At 34.9% G+C, this 19,907-nt stretch overlaps 1 protein-coding gene across 15 annotated transcripts in view; it reads right to left on the bottom strand.

Moving 5' to 3' along the window:
- PTPRD (protein tyrosine phosphatase receptor type D) overlaps positions 1-19,907 on the bottom strand; it is a 1,305,401-nt gene that overhangs the window by 825,076 nt on the left and 460,418 nt on the right. Inside the window, exon 1 of one of the 15 annotated variants that reach the window (XM_087741435.1) lies at positions 12,264-12,300. The exons of the other annotated variants lie outside the window; for them this stretch is intronic. The gene's annotated coding sequence lies outside the window, so the exon portion shown is untranslated. Of the gene's footprint in view, positions 1-12,263; positions 12,301-19,907 lie in introns of those variants that run through there. 15 annotated transcript variants of the gene reach the window in all.

Here is a 19,907-nt window from a genome sequence, read left to right as displayed (position 1 = left end):
CATGTAAATTTTAGCTCTTTGTAGTGTCTTGTTTTTCAGTTCAAGGACGATACAATATTAAATAATATTGAGAAGCTGTAGATCTCCCTGAGATCAGTTTTTCGTTTCCGTAGGTCTTTACTACCTGTAACATCTACCTGTTAAAGTGAATGATTCTGAAGAATCTAGGCTTTTACTATAGGCATTTTGCTGGGTGTCCTGGAGCCATACTTACAGGTGTACAGTGCAGTGCCTTTCAAAATCTAATAGCCATTTTGTTTCTTGTGGAAAATGTAACTTAAAGAGGTACAGTTTAAAAACTCCCTTTTCTTGTTTTGCTTGTGAAGTAACTCTTGATCATAGCAGTACAACTTATTTTAATACAGCATTGTACTGCAGCAAAGAATTAAAAAAGTTTTTTTGTGTTAATCTGTGTTGTATTATATATGAGAGCTTCTCTCAGTGTACCTTTTTTTACAGAGGTTGAATGTCTCACTCAATCTATTTGCATTCGTTGATTTTAATTATCCTTTAAATAACAGTTAAAAAAATCAGTCAGAAATAAGTGAGCTTTCATTAAGACAATGGTTGGTTTGAGATTTATTTCCTTACAGTTAGAAGGTCTAGTACTGCCATGACTGTTTGGTGACTAGGAGTTTACTTCAGTTATAATAAAACTACTAATCTTCAAGTGGAAAGAACATACTCTCAGATGAAGACATCTACAAATCACAAATACTTTTTTTTCTCTGTAAAGCAAGACCAAATTTCCTACCATTAGGATCAAGAATCAGACAACCTTATCTCTGCAGAAAGAGAAATTACTTTCTATATCAAGCCATTTATAAATTACTTGGGAAATCATAGTCTGTGAGCAAATCCTATTCATTGTTATGGTAGCTACGAATTGTCACACTATGTAATTCTTAATGAATAATGATAATAATTAAAAAAAAAAAAAAATGGAGTGAGATGACCATGACGAATAAGGGATACCTGGAGCTGTAATTTCTCCTTTTTACATTTGGAAATCAAAACCCCGCTGCCTTTTCTAGCCTCAGTCAAAAATTTCCTGTAATTTCAAAATATTGTATCTGAAATCTGAACTTTGTTTCTAGTCACTCATGAGATCAGTGACCTCGTCATATAGATCAATCTACATTGCAAACGCTGCATAAATGTATGTGTACGCCTGTACATGTAATCCATGTATGTACTTACAAACATAAGAATATATATGGAAGTATTATGCATCTGTGAGCACACACAAAGCTCAAAGACCAAATCCTTGTTAATGCTGAGCTCGTGCAAAACCTGATGACTTGTGTGGGAACTGTGCAGTTCTTCAGAAGGTAAACAAAAATAATGACTCTTATAAGATTACATGTTTAAGCAAAATAAGCTAAAAGCATAATAATTTACACTATGCATATGCTTACTGAGAGTGAAAAGGAGATAGCCGTGACACTGGAAATTAGCTTCATCACACCATATGAAACTAATATCTGAAATGCAATAAAGATTAGCCACTGTTTCCTCTACACTTGTAACAATATTGCTAACTTTTGTGTTCTAATTGGTACAATCAAAAGGCTTAAATTTGTAACATCTATATTTTCTTTTATTACACTTTTCTTTTTTTTTTTTCCAAACAGCACATGCAGTGGGAATGAGAAAACAGGGAAGAAACAAATGAAAATTCCCACTTAACTTTAACTGCCATGCTGGATAAAGAGAGTAAAAAGAATAACTATTTAAAAACTGTGAGAGGTCATTTGACTTTAAGGGAAGCATGTCATATTGCACCAAAAGAGAATCAGAGCTGACTATTTTACTGTTTTATGTTGTCTTTGACTTCACAGGTTATTCCAGTGCTTTACAAACTACAAAATTATACTCACATTCTCTTTAATAAAATATGAAAGTAAAATATGTAAATTAGTAAAATATGAAGGAATATTAAGATTTTCATTTTTTACTGATGATAAGTAGAACGCTTGAAAAAAGAGATAGGTCTTTTCATGGATAACTATTGCATAATTATGCAAAGACCAGTAAAAGTGGTCTAATATCCTTCTTTCCACACATCATGAAAATGTGTACATTGTGCATAAACAAGGCAAACTGAACTGTCATTATTTTCATTATCATGCACCTAATAAAATACACAGATGCAGTGTTAATTTTAATGGATAGTATTCCCCTTCATTAGATGTATATGTGCTCAAGGAACTCACAATGTCAGTCAAAAGTTACTTAGTACTATGTAAACAATGACCAAGTTAGCAGGTAGGAACCACCCAAATTAATTAAACCTCATCAAAATAGGTAGAAGAAGTATTATTTTAAGGACACTTGATTTGATTCTGAAGTTTTAATCAGATTGAAGGCAGAACCCAAATAAAAAGGGACTCATTTCCATAGAAAGTAAGAAGAGCTTTTACAATTTATCTGCAAAACCAGTTATTAATTAGTGAATGTTGTACAATTATCTGGTAAAGTGTTAAAAATCTATTCTATATCAAAATTTAGATGGGGTAAAAAAAAGAGTAAAGATGATCAGCTGAATTCTGACTGAATTTTGTATAAAGTCAATAATAATCTGCTGTATAGTTTTCCTTGTTGAGTATCTAAGCTGCCATGTAGCATATCTGATTGCATCATATTTTTTATAGTTACAAAGTAAAGGAGTTAAACAAGTTAGCTGCTGAAATTATTCATACTATGATGGATAAATTTAAACAAGCAGGTTTGCTTTCCCTTTGATTTTCTCTGTTCACTCTATTTCATGATGTTTAAATATTGTAGATATGTCTAGATTGCAAACAAAATAACAATAAACTGAAAAGTGCCTACTTGTTGAAATTACAAGAGGGCAAGAACTCTAGCAGTAAAAATTTTTATTATCACATATTCTGTAATAAAGGCTACCCAGGAAAGAAAGAGACACTCTCTTTTGATAGCTTTTTTAATCACCTTATCTGAGAGGAGATCACCATATGAGGTAGTGAGAGTTTGCTTCTTCCTCCTTTTACATCTTTAACCTCCTTGAGGAAACTGGTATTTTCAGTGTTCCTTTTGCAAAAGAAAATAACCTTAATAGCAGGAAGCTGCATGTCAAATCTAACAGGTAACTTAACAGTTAATTAAAAAGGTGATCACAAGAGGGTTGGCTTTTCTTAGTTGTATTTGCTTTAATGCTGAAAATAATTGGCACGCTATAACCCGCAGAGGGAAGCCACTTGGAGGGCATTAGCTATACTATAAGACACAGAGATACTACAACAAGGTTTATAATTTTCAGGTAGAGGTTGCTCACATTCATGTTTATTTGCTGCTATTAGCATTCTGCACCTTAGCAAAGACGTCACCTTGAACTTTCTTCCTGGTGATTACCCATTTTCTCTGCCTGACAATTGACAAGCTTGACAGACTCATTAAACTGCCGAATTAGTAATTTGCAGAAGACCTTCCTCAATAGCACCTGGGTAACAGCAAAGTGCTATAATGTGAACCTAGCATGCATTTTAATGCAACTCTTATCTTAAGTCAACTGCTGGTACAACAACTGGGTTTTTTTCACCAGTCACAAAGTAAAAGAATGTAACAAGACACAAGAAGTACCTGGGCTGTGATTCTGATCTCTTTTAAAACTTTTAGCTCCATTTAGCAAACAGATTTATTCTTAATTTCTGCTATTCAAAAGAGGTGAAATAAAACCTTCAGCCTTATCCTAAAGGCTGGCCCCTGGCCTCCTTGTCTCTATGTACTTGGTACTTAACATTACATGTATGTAGTTTCAATAAACAGTTTAAATTAAAATTCATATATCATTCAATCTGATCCTTTTTTCAGATCTCTTGCTATCATTTTCTATAGGTTGCAGACTGAAAAAAAAAGAATGCACTCTCTTTTGAAGAAGCCATAAGTAATTTCAGCAACTCTACAAAATCCCCATTGTGATGTTTCTAAAAGATACTCTTCTCTGACGCAGCAATGGTTCAGAATTTGAGGGAAAGGGCATTCATAGTCCAAAGAGAAAACAAACCATATTGGATTAGTTTCTTCTTGTACCGTTTTCTCTAATGTATTATTTAAATACTCTATAGTATACCTTTTAATATCATGATGATCCTAGGATTTTTGATTTCCAAAAAGGAAAGCATCGGTAAACATGAGGTCCAGTATTAACATGTTGAGATAATCAGTGTAATGTGACATGCAGTTGCATCTTTTCCACCAACAAGGAGAGTAACCAATATTCTAAGGAAATAGCAAATATGTGACTGACATGCAGGTGTTGTCTCTGGAACTTATCCAACAGACAGTGCAAGAAACCTGGGCATGAAAAAGCAAACAAAGCAACTGGAAAAGAAAACTATTAAAAAACCAAACTGATATAGATAAATAAAAATATCCTTCAAGATCACCAAGTTTTTCCAGTGACCCTCTCTATGTATGTTTTTGATTTGTTTTTATAAGGCACCCTCTAATTAATTTGAGGCTACAACTTTTTTTCTTGCCAGTTATAGGTTGGAGAACCTGAATGTAGCCTTGACCAGAGGGCCATGACCATGTCTGTTTAGTGACAGAAAGGATACAATTATGAGATATCAAACAAATGTTGAAGTTCAAAAAGGAAACAAGGGGATAAAGGGTCACAACTATTCACAAAGATTACCTTTTTAAAGCATGAATATTCATATCCATAAGGACATGTTTCCCATGAATACAAGCCAAGCCTGATCTGCAAGATACAGATGGAGTACTCCAGCTTTTTAGTGATTTCCTTTGATTATAATGACATATGTTAGTAAGGGCAGAGGTGGTCAACTTTAATGCTGCTGAATCCAGAATATGAACACTTAAAATGACAGGAAGTGTCTTTGCTTTTTAGGTTAATGGGAACATAATAGACCTCAATAAACGTGTTTTCCCCTCCTTCCCATCAGCAAAGGCCAAGCTCACTAATGCAGCACACGAACAGAGTATTTACCAAGTTAGCAGGATCTTGACTTAACCAAGGTCAGACAGGCAAAAGCTGTCTCTGTTGTGCCAAAGAGCAGCTAGAATATTCACTGGTTTTATATGTTTGGGGATTTTTTTTTTTTTTCTGAAATGCTTAACTTGCTCTGTAGGCAAATCTACAGGTAACTAAACCATTGAAATAAGAGATCTGTTTTGGTAGCTCTAAAATGCACACTATTTAAAACTGTATTTCACCAGGTAATTCTTCTAAATTGATTACTACTTTTTTTGTACCGATGTATAGCCCTAGTCCCTAGAATATGTATATTTAATAAAAGAAAAGTGTGACTGCAGCCTGCTCCTAATGTTCTTGTGCAAGCTCCATCTACCCAATCAAGGCAGATCCAACTACATGGTAAGACAAACTCTAGCACAATGTAGAACCACAGCCCTCTTTGTTTGGTTGGAGAGTTTTTTCCTTTTGATGGCTGAAACATAATAATATTTTGTCACTGCAATTTTTCTGCCACTTTTATCCATTCCAGGCAGATACAATAAGCATAGTGATGTTGCAATAACATCTCTGTTTTGCATTGGAGGCTTACACCTAGGCCACAGCTGTCTGATTGAAGACCAGAGCACAGAATATACATGTGGGGATTTAGTGCCAATGTAAAGTGCTAACAACTGCCTGCCAATGAATGGCAGTTAGCCTGCCTAGCTACAGAAACAGATGGCAGTATGTGCAAAATATGTATGACTAGCCAATGACAAATAATGGACCAGCATAGTCTTACAGCAGTTTTCAACTGAGACAGTGGTTGTGAAAGTTTAAAATTACTCTTTTCAGAAAACTAGCCCTTTCTTAGGATCCTAACCTTCTTTAATTACCATTCTTTTGCTGATAACAGAGCCATGTATCCACAGTTATAAGAGTGGCTGAAGATCATTAGTTGCACTTCATTTGCCTCAGAGGAAAAATAAGAACAGGCCTATAAAGATGTAGATAGGCTAGGTTTGAGGACTTAAACTGAAAACTAGATGACAATTTTAACTGGTAGGTGAAATAGTTTTACCAGAGTTAAGAATATGCTTCTCTGAAAATTGATACTTGGTTTTATGTAAGGGAAAGGGAAAGGAAAAGGGGAACGGGAAGAGAGATTCTGTTTCATTACTGAGAGGTTTAAAATTTCAGTTTTGTCTTGGATTGGAAGAAAACAATGATATTTCAAAATAAAAAGTGAATGAGCCCTCATACTCAGGACAGTGTTTACACAGTTATAATGCAGAAATATCTAAATCCTCTGTCATACTTTACTAATGCACAGTATGGAACTATTCTTTCTTCTGAAAAAAAATGTAATTCATAACAAACTGTCAAACCCTTCTGCAGTTCACAAATGAAATTGATAAAAACTTGTGGGCTACCAAACAGCTGATCCTTTTCTAACATTAATATTAATTTTGACTTGACATTTGTACGTATTAGCCACATCTCTCAATCTCATTTTTGCTCCATCCTTTGAAAAATAGATGATAATTTTGTTATTGGATAGAATATTTTATTTTAAGGAGAATTCATGGCTATAACATACTTTAACCTTTTTGGTGAAACATAAATCAAGATGTCTTTTTTTTTTTTTCTAAATTCTAAAAGAACTGTGATATAATGAAACCAGGCATAGGAAAGTCCTAAAGCTAGGTTTTTTGCATCCTATCCTAGTTCAGGGCTTTATGACTAGCCTTTAGAGAGAGTTTCTGCTCTTAAACACTCTAGTCCAAAGACAGTGAAAGACTTCTCAGATGAATATGGTGTTGAATCTACAACTTTTTCATAAAACATATAATTTCAAAAGAAAAGTAAGGTTTTGTTGGTGTGTTTGGTTGGATTTTTTTAATAAAAATTATGCCTCCGTATACAAACAGGTATGAACTATTTTAAAAGCTTCTGAAACAAACTTTAACCTTTCCAGAGTATCCTAGTTTACTGCACAGAAGGTATCTGGACATATTTTTAATTATTCAGTCAATTTTTCTAACCAATTTATTTCACATATTTTTTGAGAGTATTGAGGGGGAAGCTTAAATCCTACATGAACAAGTACACATTCCCTGAACATTCCCAGTGTAATTTTTCCTTTTTTAGTTATTTTCTGAGATTTAGACCTTTTTTGTTGTGTTCTCATTCTGCTAAGCTTCATATATGCTGTGTAACCAGCAAATCAGAAAGGAAATCTGAGGAATGAATCTGAAAACATTTATGGAAAGTCTGCAAGAGAAGGTACCAGTAACATCAGCTGTAAAAATTTACTCAGATGTGGGAATGTTTGTGACAGGAATGGCTCATGAATGGTCAAAGGTGAGATATGAGAGAAATTTGCAATTTGGGAGGGAAATGCAGGTTTATAAAACTAGTAAATTAAAAAAACACCTTTCAGAATCAGCTAGGTGTTTTTGTGGGTTTTTTTACAATTGATTCACCAATGTTATCCTCTACAATCAAAATAATAAAAGACAAATCATGAAGTCTTAGAAACTTTTCTAGTTGTAGTTCTAGAAAGAGTTTCAAGAAGGCTCCATCTACAAGAATGCTATTTTGACTGAATTCTATTTTCTCTGTTTTCTCTTGTGAGCATATATGAAGTTTGGATGACTTTATTAAAAAACACTTCAATATTCATCAACTTCTTCTCTCTAACTATCACCTCAGCACAATCTCTGGCCTCTGATATCTTATACATTCTATTTTATGTACTATAAAATCCTGTTGTCATTTTGTAATTTTTTAAAAAAATCTTTTTTTATACTTCATATTTGTCTGTGTGCTACTGTTTCTTTTGTAACAGTATTGACTTTTATAATCCATGTTCTGTTGTTATCTACTCTTTCATCATTATTTGTACTATGACTAGAAGAGCTTCTATAAAAAATAGCAAAACTGTACCTTATTGTTCACAAAATCACTGAAATGACATAGTAAAGGGAAGTGATGGATTCTCCATCTCTTTGAATCTGCGGACCAAGAGTGTATGTATCTCTGAAAGAAATTCATTAGTCAAAAAAATGTTACTGAGGAATTAATAAAACTGTGCTGTTATGTTATATAGTGACCATGAGTAAATAAACAAATTATGTAAAAGATCTGTTGTACCATAAATAATGTCAAACAGCTTTCTACGAGAGTTTTAAAGTAATCTTTTTTTTACATTGAAGATGAATTTTGTATACTTCTAATCATAGTCATCACTATATACATAGCATAATATTCTTATTTCATAGATGGTATAATATTCCATATCTTAAAAAACTCCAACCCCAAACAATTGTAATTTCAATTTCTAACACAAAAAAGGTATAGAAGCAAGGCCTCTATTTGTTAAGAGCTCTATTTCCTCTGCTCTTTGAAATCCAGGAACAATTAAAGTTGCAGCAGTTAAAAACTATCCATTAATTAGAGCTGGAAGCAAGCACCCATGAAATACAGGTGATAACCATAAATCAGAACAATTAGTCTGTCTAAAACAGCAACATGATCAAATCAGAAACTCTCTACCAGCTGCTCATTTAATCTTAGGTTGCAGTGTTTTTCTGTTCTGAGGAGACAAATCTGTATGGTATGACGTTGAAATTTTACAGCTATGCATCCCTCAAGGTTATTCCTCGCAAGAAAGTACAGCCTGAGTTCCCACTCCTGCTAAGATTTTTGCATATAATCATCTTTAAAACTGCCAGTAGTTTCAAAGAAACATGAATAAAATTAAGAAGAAACATGAATAAAATTAAGTCCTACGTAGGTTTTTGTAAGTTTGAATGAAATAAGTTGATACAGTCCACTTCCCAATATCATTTAAATAGCTATCAGTATTCAATGCTATGATGAAATGTAATATTATCATTAGAAAGAATCGCAAGTGAAAGCTACTGGTACTACCACGATAATGCAAAAGTGAAATGAAAAAAAAAAAAAGAGACCGTATATAGAGCTTCAAGATTCCTGCAGTGACAGGGAGAGAAACGTAAATAGGAAGGGGCAAAGCTAGAGAGGCAAAGAAACATATTCCATTTATCTCTTTACCCTAAGTGCTGTGCCTATCATGGAAGGACAATCAGTGGTGTGACTCAGATTCTATTAGCCCATAAATTTTATTAAACATCACCTCACCTTTCTTTTAAAGTAATTAATTATTTTTCAGGTCTTATAAATAATACAAAATCTTCAAGGAATATCTAAATATGTCTCTACTATCCAGCAAAAAATGCAGGGACAAATAGGAATTTCTTACAAAAAAAATTACTTGGTCATGGGGGGCTTTGGGGAGCACATTGATTCTATCAAGACAAAAAGGAAAGCAGACATATTTGGATAATGGTTTTACTAATTATTACCATGCCTAATTTTCTTGCTCTGGTCTGATATCTATGTATTTCACAGCAGTTCAGAGAAAAAGAGAGGTGATGTGCCAGGCCCCAGACTATTGCTATTACAATTCACTGTCATTAATGCTTTCTATTCCTTCTCATTCTTTGAAAAAGGATAGAAGAGAAAAACTTCTTTTACATGTAAGAAACTGACAGGATACTAGAAGTTGCTATCCATTAGAAGTGCTCTGAAATAAAACAATAAAAACATAATACTAAGTAAATATATTTTTCCCCCTCTCAGCAAGACTCCATGGCAACTATACTGCAGAATAGCCGCTGGCCAGCACACTGCTAAGAGATTATTAGCCAGGGTAACTAGGACCTGTTCCTGAAAGGAGTAAAATTCTAAATGGTGAAATTACCATCTGTAGTCTACTTAAATTATTTAAGTTCAACAAATATGTAAATATGTGAAAAATTCAGTACTGTTTGGAAATAAAGAGTAAGAAAATCATTGAGAAAAGCTGTCATCTAATAACCTTTGTCTTCTTCGCCCTCCCTAAAAGGTGGGACATAATTGCTGCCAAAAATGCACCCTTCTACAATCATATTCCAGTGTTCAAATATAAAGCTACAATCAAAATAATCCTCTTTTTTAGTTTCATGGGGTCAGCTGTTTCTTTCAGTTACTTCTGATTAAATATTGCAGAATGCCAGATTACTGCTAGTAATGAGATTAGTTTCTGACCCTAAATGAGCAAAACCTGACAATCATTTATCAGAAGGTGGCAAATACTCAACTATGCTTCATCTAGACATCACATATATACAGTCAGTACAGTCAAACCAAGACCAAAATTGTACCAACATATGCATTGTTTCATGTTTGCTATATTAATATATCATTTACTAGAATATCATTTCACGTCACTTGCTTTACAAGTACGTTGGTCAAAAGCAAAAGCTTTTCAACAAGGGCACTTCAAAATCACAATAATGAAACGGGATTTGTAAATGCAGAAGAGCTATGATGAAGGGGGCGAAAAGAGAGAGATAATTCTAAATAACAGTTTTCTATTGCTGCTTCTTCTTCTCTTGGGAACCAGCCTGAATATTTATTTTTTATGCTACAGGGAGCCCTTTGTAAAGACCTGGAAATCCATCTTACATACTCAGCTGTATCTTAGATCAAGCACTGCTCAGTAAACATTCATAGAATTGCATATGACAGGTAATATTTCATAATGGTTTCTTCAGTCCTAAACTGCCCATTCCTTAGCACTGAACTACCATAACTGAATGAATATTCAACTGAAATTGGAAATGTATAATTATCTATTTTATACCAAAATTAATTTAATTATGTGAGGAACTGAGCGGTGGAGCCAAAGTTTGGAAGTTCATAGTTTAAACTGAAGATGAAAATATTATTAGATGTTACTTCAGAAAAAGCAATGTATTCCTGTTTGATTCTCCCCCTGCCCCATACTAGAATGTACTTCAGTATTAGTATTAATAATCATAGAGATAAATAGTGTCATCAATATGCATAATGCTCTTCAGTAGTTGATTGCTTGTTGTGCCATACAAATAATAGCTCTCTACGCATAACAATCAGAGGCACAGAGTGATATAATTTGGTATAGTAAACCTCAGAATATGTCTTACTTTTCAGGAGGAGGGAACACAACACAACCTGAGTGCTGTGGCTTGCATAGCACATAGTAAGTAGCACAATACACTTGATTCTCTATTACAACTAAACCTTGTACAGCCATTTACCCCTGAGAAAACAGAAGTATAAAATACTGCCAGACCGTAAGTGTATCTTTTCATACCTACTTTGTAAGGTAAATGACTACGTCATATGCAACTGCAGATAATCAAGTTCATGATTACTTTTCTTTGCAGGACAGTATTGTCAGAGGTGAACAGTTACTCAGGGTGTAGTTCCCAGATAGGTTTTATTCAGGGGAGAAATCAGTTTAAGCAGCTCCTCGTCGCTTCTCTGAAATGGAGCTGGCCTTCTGAATTGAACGAAAACTACTGTTTGCAGGGGGAGGCTTCGTTGCTAGCACCATTATATAAATGTAAGAAGGGTTAGAAAAGGAACTGAATTACTGTTTTTTATGCCAGTCATTTCAGCTGCCTGGTTTGCAGCACAGTCCCGCATAAAGCTCTGTTAGAACAATTGAGGGAGAAGCAAACAGGTGTGAAGACAGAAACTGATAAACAGGAGCAGAAGGAGAAACATTTATACTGTCTCCTTAACTAAAATTTATTCTTTGCTCAGCTGCACCATCGCTGAAATCAGCCTATTAGAGTCAGCAGAAATAATTGGGTGAGTAAGTGCCCTTGTGAATTAGGATCTCGTATTTTTCCTTGCAGAATCCTTTCCACCCTTTAAGACACTTGCCTGAGCAAAATGATGTTATATAAAGTTAAGAACATATGTCTAATGCAATAATTTTGCAAAACAAAGGACATGTATCAGAGACCCTAAAACAGGGTAGTAATAGTCCATCATGTTCACCATGAAATATCAGGGACATCATTACATAACATTTACAAATAATGGAACTAGTGGAAAACCATTAATTTTTAATGTTCGTAAATGTTATTACTTTTCTGACCTGCCTCAAACAAAAGGGGATCGTGATTTTTCTTATTTATAGGTTTTCAGTATACTCTGGACTAGGAATATAAAATACAGAGAACAAATTCCATGATTAAAAATGAATGCAATTAACAGCTTTATTTTAGTATATAATCCAATGAACAGAATACAGATAAAGTTTTAATCAATTGATTTCCTGTATTCTGATCTGAAATTTTCTAGCTGAGGACACGTACTACCTGGGGGAAAAAAAACAAAAAGACAAGAAAAAAAAAAACACTTCCACTGTAGGGAACACTAAATGAGAAGAGATCTTTAAAAAACACAGAAGCCTTACCAAAAATCTTTTTTCTCCTTTTGCCCCCTACATTTTCATCAGTCAGTTCACCAGCTATTTTTCTATCATAGCTCTTGACTCCATTAATGCAAATTCTGTAGTCTTGCAGAATAGGACAGCTTCCATAAATTTTGTTCACTTACAAAGGTCCTAAATCAGATAACCTGTCAAACAGACAAAACAAAAACCCCAAACTTTTTCTTACTTAGTTCAAAATCCTACACCTTAATGCAATTTAAAATGGAGGTTCTACTATTTGACCATTCTCTTCCTTTCCCTGATCTGGATCTCTGAATCTCTATGTGAACATGTTCAGTTTTCCAATCCAGCAGAAAACATTCTAGATAATGTTGCACTGTCTGATTAATGAATCTGATGAGTACTAGATCATAGTTCCCATGTAGGGCTCATGTTTCATACTTTTTAGACAAAAATATGCATCTACCAGAGTTGTACTTGTAAGTATGGGAAGAGTTAGGCAGAAAAAGATAACCTTGAGAAAGATTTCCAAAGAAATTGCATAATAAAAGGAATTATTTGGTGACTAGCGTTTCCTCCCACTGGTGAACATATAGTTATTTTTTTAGATTTATCTTTAAATAACATAACACACTATTAATTTTAATATAATTTTTTTAAAAAATCCAAAAACTCTTTGTACAAGTGGAAAAATTGAAACCCAGAACTATGGCACATACCTCAGAGAAGTAATCAGGAAATATTTCCAGACTAAGCTCTCACTGTTTTATTTAAGAATCACACAGTGATGCATTCAAAGAATAAATCTAAAGTTGCAGAGCACTACTGTGAAGATAGGAATGCCATTAGTCACTGTCTATACTGCACTCCATGATCAATCACTTTCTCTCCAAAGACACACACAATCCAAACCTAAAAAAATTATTTCTAAATTAATTATTGTTAAGATTGTCATGAAAATTCATTCCCTACCCAATTTTTTTTCCTTCTGCAATAATCTTACAAAATATCATAAGATTTAGAATTCCTTGCCTTCTCTCACAGGTAGCTTACATTATTTAAAATAGGACCTAACACTTTGTGTTTCAATGCTTAAGCCACTTTGCCTGACTAGGTGATATAAGGGGAGGCAACACACATCAATTTTCTTTTTTTTTGTTGTTTTTTCCACAGAAACTGCTAATTTAAATGAAATTTCTATAGCAAGAAGGACTTTAATAGGATAAGATTAGAAAGTAGATTCATAAGAGGAGTGTCCTTGTCATTTAAATTGTAACAAGCATTTCAAACAAATTCAACAGTCTTAGTCCATCCCAGAACACTTGCTTGAAAAAATAGATAGCTCAATATTATGCTTTTGCACCTGGTCTTCACACATATAAATATGCGAACCAGCATAAACTAAACATATAGGGGCATGTATACCAAGCCTGACTGACTGACTAAAACACGTTGAAACCGTATTCCATCTTTGCTCGAGAAGTAAGTTTTCCTCAAGAAAATACTATATATTGTCATGCATTATTTGTTACTGTATGAATGAAGATCATTCCTGTGTGGAAATCTGACACAAGACCAACTGTGTATTACATAAATTATTAAAATCATTGAAAGAGAGAGTAAATGAGAATTAAAACACACAAATATATGTGCCTATACTTCTATGTGTGTATATATACATGTCTCAGGACATGTGTGTGTGTGTGTATATATATATATATATATATATATATATATATGTAAAACGAGGCAGAAAAGCTTTTGAATTCTGATTTTCCCTTTAGCAGATGGTACTTATTCTAATGCAGAAATTGGGTTTGCAACTAGCACCAACATTAATGTTTTCCTGGAGTTTGTCAAGCCTTCACCACCTATCTTTTCCTAGGAGATTTTAGAGGTCTTGTGTTCTGTTTTTTTGGCTTTGTTTGTTTGTTGTTTGTTTTTTTCCCCTTATTAAAAAATAGTTAGAAAATTAAATAGCTATTTAAATAATTTTCTGGTGACAGCATGCTCACTAGAGGTCCTAGAGAATGCTTTTGCCTGTTTATGCCTGCTGTCATGGAGGAGAGAAGGAAATATATTAACTTAGAAGTATGTCTTTAACTTGTACAAAATTGAGCAACACATAACAAAAGTTCAGAAACTAAGTAAAAGGATAAGTTATATAAGCTAGATATAGAACAATAAAAAATAGAAATAAAACTGATAAATTACTGTAAAACAAAGAACTTGTAATGAGCTATTTTGATTTATGTTCTTCATTTTCATTTCACATAAGTAATCTATATTAATACAAGAACAAAGCTTTGACTCAGCTTTATTAAGTAATACATTTCACATTTCATGCCTTTAAAAATGGGAAAAAAGTAACAATATTTGGGTAATGTAGCAGATCGTTTGCTTAAGATTAGCACAAGGTGAAATTTAAGCAACTTTCAAAGAGGTAGAGATGCTACTATTGTTTCTCCACTGTGTTTTACTTTGGCTTGAGAGTTAGTTCTGATGTTGAAAATTCTAGCAGAAGGATATAACTGGTAGTATTATAAATATGCCATAATACAGCTATTACTTTCTGACCTTTAGATAGGCAAAGTGATAATTTCAAATAGATTCTATCAGAATAAATTCATTTGACTCTGCATTGATTAAGCACTGTCTTTGGGCTCACTGTACATAACAGTTCAATTTTTGATTCAAGAATTCAGTTTTATTTGATCATGCAAAGGTATGCTATATGCATAAAATATTCTTTCCAGTAAGAAAGAATGGCTGAAAATTATTTGTTTACTGAGGAATGCTAAGCCAGTTTTATTCCAGAGAGCACTAATCTCTTAATGAGACAGTTCGCTGTATAATTTTAATATAAGGGTCAAATTAGACCTGCTGTCATGCCTGTACACTGAGGAGAGCAAGGCAGAAGAGGTCTCTGGCCCTAGATGTAAGAGATGCTGGCTGGCATTGGCCTGGAGAAGACAAGAGAATAACCAAGATGCCCTCTCACAAACATGCATACAAGCATGCCAGGGTAGTACAATGCAATAGCTTGTGGCTTCATAGTCTCTTTTTATTTCTAGGGTAAAAAAGAATAAAAAAAATAAAGCCATACAAAAGAGAAAAGTCACTTTTAGTCAGGAACCATGTAAGATATTAGTCTCATTGCAATTAATCCCCCTCAAATTATTATCAATATCTGAACTCAGAATGTTATTTGTGACAAATGCTATATAACCATGAGTTATTTAAAGACTATTAAATTCGGGTGATGTGAGCAAGAGTGCAGAATCACCACATGCCAGGTACTACTGCGGTACATTCATAAATATTATGTATGTCTTCATGGAGTTGATGGCAATTATATTCTTGATCAGATATAATGTTTCGTGAAGGAATTAAACTCAATTAGTATTGAATGCACTTCCCAGTTGGTAAAAATCTCTCATCCCACCCCAGAAGTGAAAGGCATACAGCTTTGACCTCACTAAAAGAAGTTTTTCAAACCATATAAAAATAACAAATCTTGCACTGGAAAGGGAAGATATTTTACAAAAACTAACAGACATGGGTTGAGAGGGTAGTTTTGGAGTTCTCTGTTCATTCACAGTTTGTAATTGTTGAAAAAGTGTCTTTTATAGACTGAGATGTTTTCATTTATGCATTTTTTGTTTTCTAACTAATCACTGAAAAGAAAAAAACACTTCAAGTTGAAAAATGGTAGAAATAATAAAACATTGCCTTTTAAAAATAAAAACTAAAGCACATTTTGAGACAAAAAAATGGTTTATAAAAAAAAACAGATTAAGCGAAATGAGATGTTGAAATCTATTACTGCTAAATGATTTTATTTTGTGAAACTAACATTCCTATTGACCTCAGTGGTAGTGCTAAGCAGTCAGGAGTCTATGTTTCATTGAGATCTTATAGTTATTGACAATTTTAGTGCTTTCAACTGAGAAAAACATTCTTTCTGAAAGGTAATTTTTACTAATACTTATGAAAGTTCACTTCCACTGGACAACTCCTCTGTAGTAATATTGAGTTGAGTAGCTGACATTTAACTGACTGCTGAAGCAATCAACTATAAATTTGAGTAAAATAATTTTAAAAGACTGATTTTTTCACCATTTACCAGACAAACCTAAGTCAAAACTGGAAATAAGATGAATTCATGAGACTTTTGTTTTATTTCTAGATTGCAATAATAAATATAGGAAATTTCACTTCTGACAACATTTACAGAGACCACAGGGAAACATTTTTTCTAAGAATAAAAGTGACAGGTGAAATTTTGGCTCCTCTTTAGTTAACAGAGCAAATGTTTTCACTTCGGTGTGACTATTTCACAGAGACTGCAAAAAGTTCTAACAAACTATTGCTAGGACAATGTTCTTCTATCAGTGAAGTGGTAATCTTCTCATATTAAGGTATGGTTTAGAATCTGCATTTTTATTAAATGCAGTGATTTTTTATTCTACATTCAGTAGTTCTGTAGGGAAAAAAAAACATTTTTAAAGACACTTCATTAGAAGGTTCAGGGACAGCATCTATTAGTAACACTCTCAGCACTCATAATTTTGCCAACATTCAGAAGCCTAGGCATTCTTTTAGCCTAGATAGTTATCATCAGAGCTTGCCACAAAAGATCAAATACTTAAGTTTCATGTGTATACTTAAGAAATATCACCAGCACAAATCTAAATAACAAGGTCACTAGATTCCTTAAAATGTCTTACACATAGTGGTAGAATGACTGTGGAACAAGAAGTGAATCAAAGCTATTCTCTTTCTAGCTCTTTAATTATAATAGTACTGGAAGCTGGCCTTGTCAGCAAATCAGCTTTAGAAACCTTGCATTTGGAGACAAATAAAATCTCAAGTCACCATGCACCAAAAAGAAAAATACTACAATGCCATTCACTTCTGCTCAAGAGTGGATGTGTATCACATGTAGAAATGGGCAATTTCTCAGATTCCTAATTCCTAATTCTTAAGAAGTACATTGTAGAGGGAAACTTACTCATATAGATGCATAAGCTATTGGAAACTAATCCTGACTGTTACCTCATTATGCTATTGGAGCATCAAGCCTTCCTATATAGAAAGATGTCCCAAGACTTATCTTAAACTTTATTAAATTCTCCTGATTTTTTTAAAAATTAAAGTTTGGAAGTCTCAAACAATGCAAACATTTCCAGCTAACTTTCTTGTACACTAAAAAGAAAAAAACTCACATCATTGCTCTAAACTTGGCTTATCCTTCTCGCACTACATTATTTTTCCCTCTGTAAGGGCCAGTCATGGTTGCTGGCCAGACTGAGGCAGAGTCTAAGAAACATGGTGCCAGACCTACATTCCCTTCCTGCTTAAGGGAGACAAAAGCCACACACAGATCTCAGAGACTGATGTGTGTCTGAATGTCACCTTAAATAATTTCCTGTGAACAAACACATGAGGAAGAAGGGACTTCTGTTGATGCTGAATTCTTTATTTGCCAGGAACTGTCTTTTCATCTGATATCTTCTTCAATTTGAGTTCCTATCTGTCCATGTTTTTAACCTAAATATGATAGATTTTATTATAAGATTTATCAGTTTTGTTTTGTTCTGGAAATTTAGCAGAAAAGCATGAGAATACTTCATTTGTGGTTTCACAGTGATTTTAGAAGTAGCAAGGACAGGGGCTGGATGTTTAGTGTGACAGAAAAATGTAGGAGAAGAAAAGATATAGGAGAGGAATGTGAAGAGGGATGAGAAGAAAGGGCAAAATTTTCCTTAGTTTTTTTAATCTGTGAAGTTTTTGCTAAAACTATATTTCTTTAAATATAATTAAGTACTGGGTGGGAATACCCTTCGGAAGTAGAACATCAGATTGGCGCTTCATTCGGAGAAGCAATGGTCCTCAGGCTAGGGGATGTTGGATAAATAAATTCAGTACAAATATTGTTTCAGGCCAAAGAGCTTCAGGCAAAAAGTAACCATACATGGTTCTTACTAGTGCAAAAGGTAGAATCAAAATGGAAAACTTGGAAATTATTGATCAAGATTTGCATAGCACAGTGTGACATGGGTATCAGGATTTAGATCATGTGGTCATAGCCCAGAGAATAACCATATGGCTGATAATCATAGAATCATAGAATCATAAAATCATAGAATCATTTAGGTTGGAAAAGATCCTTAAGATCATCGAGTCCAACCATTAATCTAATGCTGCCAAGTCCATCACATCTATACATCTTTTAAATACCTCCAGGGATGGGGACCCAACCACTTCCCTGGGAAGCCTGTTCCAGGGCCTGACTACCCTTTCAGTGAAAAATTTTTTCCCAGTATCCAATCTAAACCTCCCTTGGCACAACATGAGCCCATTTCTTCTTGTTCTGTCGCTTGTTACTTAGGAAAAGAGACCGACCCCCACCTCGCTACAGCCTCCTTTCAGGTAGTTGTAGACAGCAATAAGGTCTCCCCTCAGCCTCCTCTTCTCCAGATTAAACAACCCCAGTTCCCTCAGTTGCTCCTCATAAGACTTGTGCTCTAGACCCTGCACGAGCTTCGTTGCCTTTCTTTGGACATGCTCCAGCATCTCAATGTCTTTCTTGTAGTGAGGGGCCCAAAACTGAACAGAGTATTCAAGGTGCAGCCTCACCAGAGCCAAGTACAGGGGGACAATCACTTCCCTAATGCTGCTGGCCACACTATTCCTGATACAAGCCAGGATGCTATTGCCCTTTTTGGCCACCTGAGCACACTCCTGGCTCATGTTCAGCCGTCTGTCAACCAACACTCCCAGGTTCTTTTCTGCCAGGCAGCTCTCCAGCCACTCTTCCCCAAGCCTGTTGCATTGCATGGGGTTGTTGTGACCCAAGTGCAGGACTCAACCCTTAGCCCTGTTGAACCTCATACGGTTGTCCTTGGCCCATCAATCCAGCCTGTCCAGATCCCTCTGTAGGGCCTTCCTACCCTCCAGCAGATCAACACTCCTGCGCAACTTGGTGTCGCCTGCAAACTTACTGAGGGTGCACTCAATCCCCTCATCAACATCATTGATGAAGATATTAAACAGGACCGGCCCCAACACTGAGCCCTGGGGAACACCACTTGTGACCAGCTGACAACTGGATTTTAACTCCATTCATCACAAGTCTTTGGGCCTGGCCATCCAGCCAGTTTTTTAGCCAGTGAAGTACACCCGTCCAAGCCATGAGCAGCCAGTTTCTCCAGGAGAATGCTGTGGCAAATGGTGTCAAAAGCCTTACTAAAATGCAGGTAAACAACATCCACAGCCTTCCCCTCATCCACTAAGCAGGTCATCTTGTCATAGAAGAAGATCAAGTTAGTCAAGCAGGACCTCCCTTTCATAAACCCATGCTGACTGGGCCTGATCATCCAGTTATTCTGTACATGCTGTGTGATGGCACTCAGAATGATATGCTCATTTCCCAGCACCGAGGTCAGGCTGACAGGCCTGTAGTTCCCCAGATCCTCCTTCCAGTCCTTATTCTACATGAGTATCACGTTTGCTAACCTCCAGTTAACTGGGACCTCCCCGGTTAGCCAGGACTGCTGATAAATGATGGAAAGGGGCTTGCTGAGCACTTCCACCAGCTCCCTCAGTACCTTTGGGTGGATCCCATCCAGTCCCACTGACTTGTATGTGTCTACGTGGTGT

The sequence above is a fragment of the Nipponia nippon genome, unplaced genomic scaffold (assembly GCF_047370975.1).
Source record: "Nipponia nippon isolate SJK-2023a ecotype South Korea unplaced genomic scaffold, ASM4737097v1 scaffold_8, whole genome shotgun sequence".
In the NCBI taxonomy this organism is placed as follows: Eukaryota; Metazoa; Chordata; class Aves; order Pelecaniformes; family Threskiornithidae; genus Nipponia; species Nipponia nippon.
This window is presented reverse-complemented; position numbering and strand designations above follow the sequence as displayed.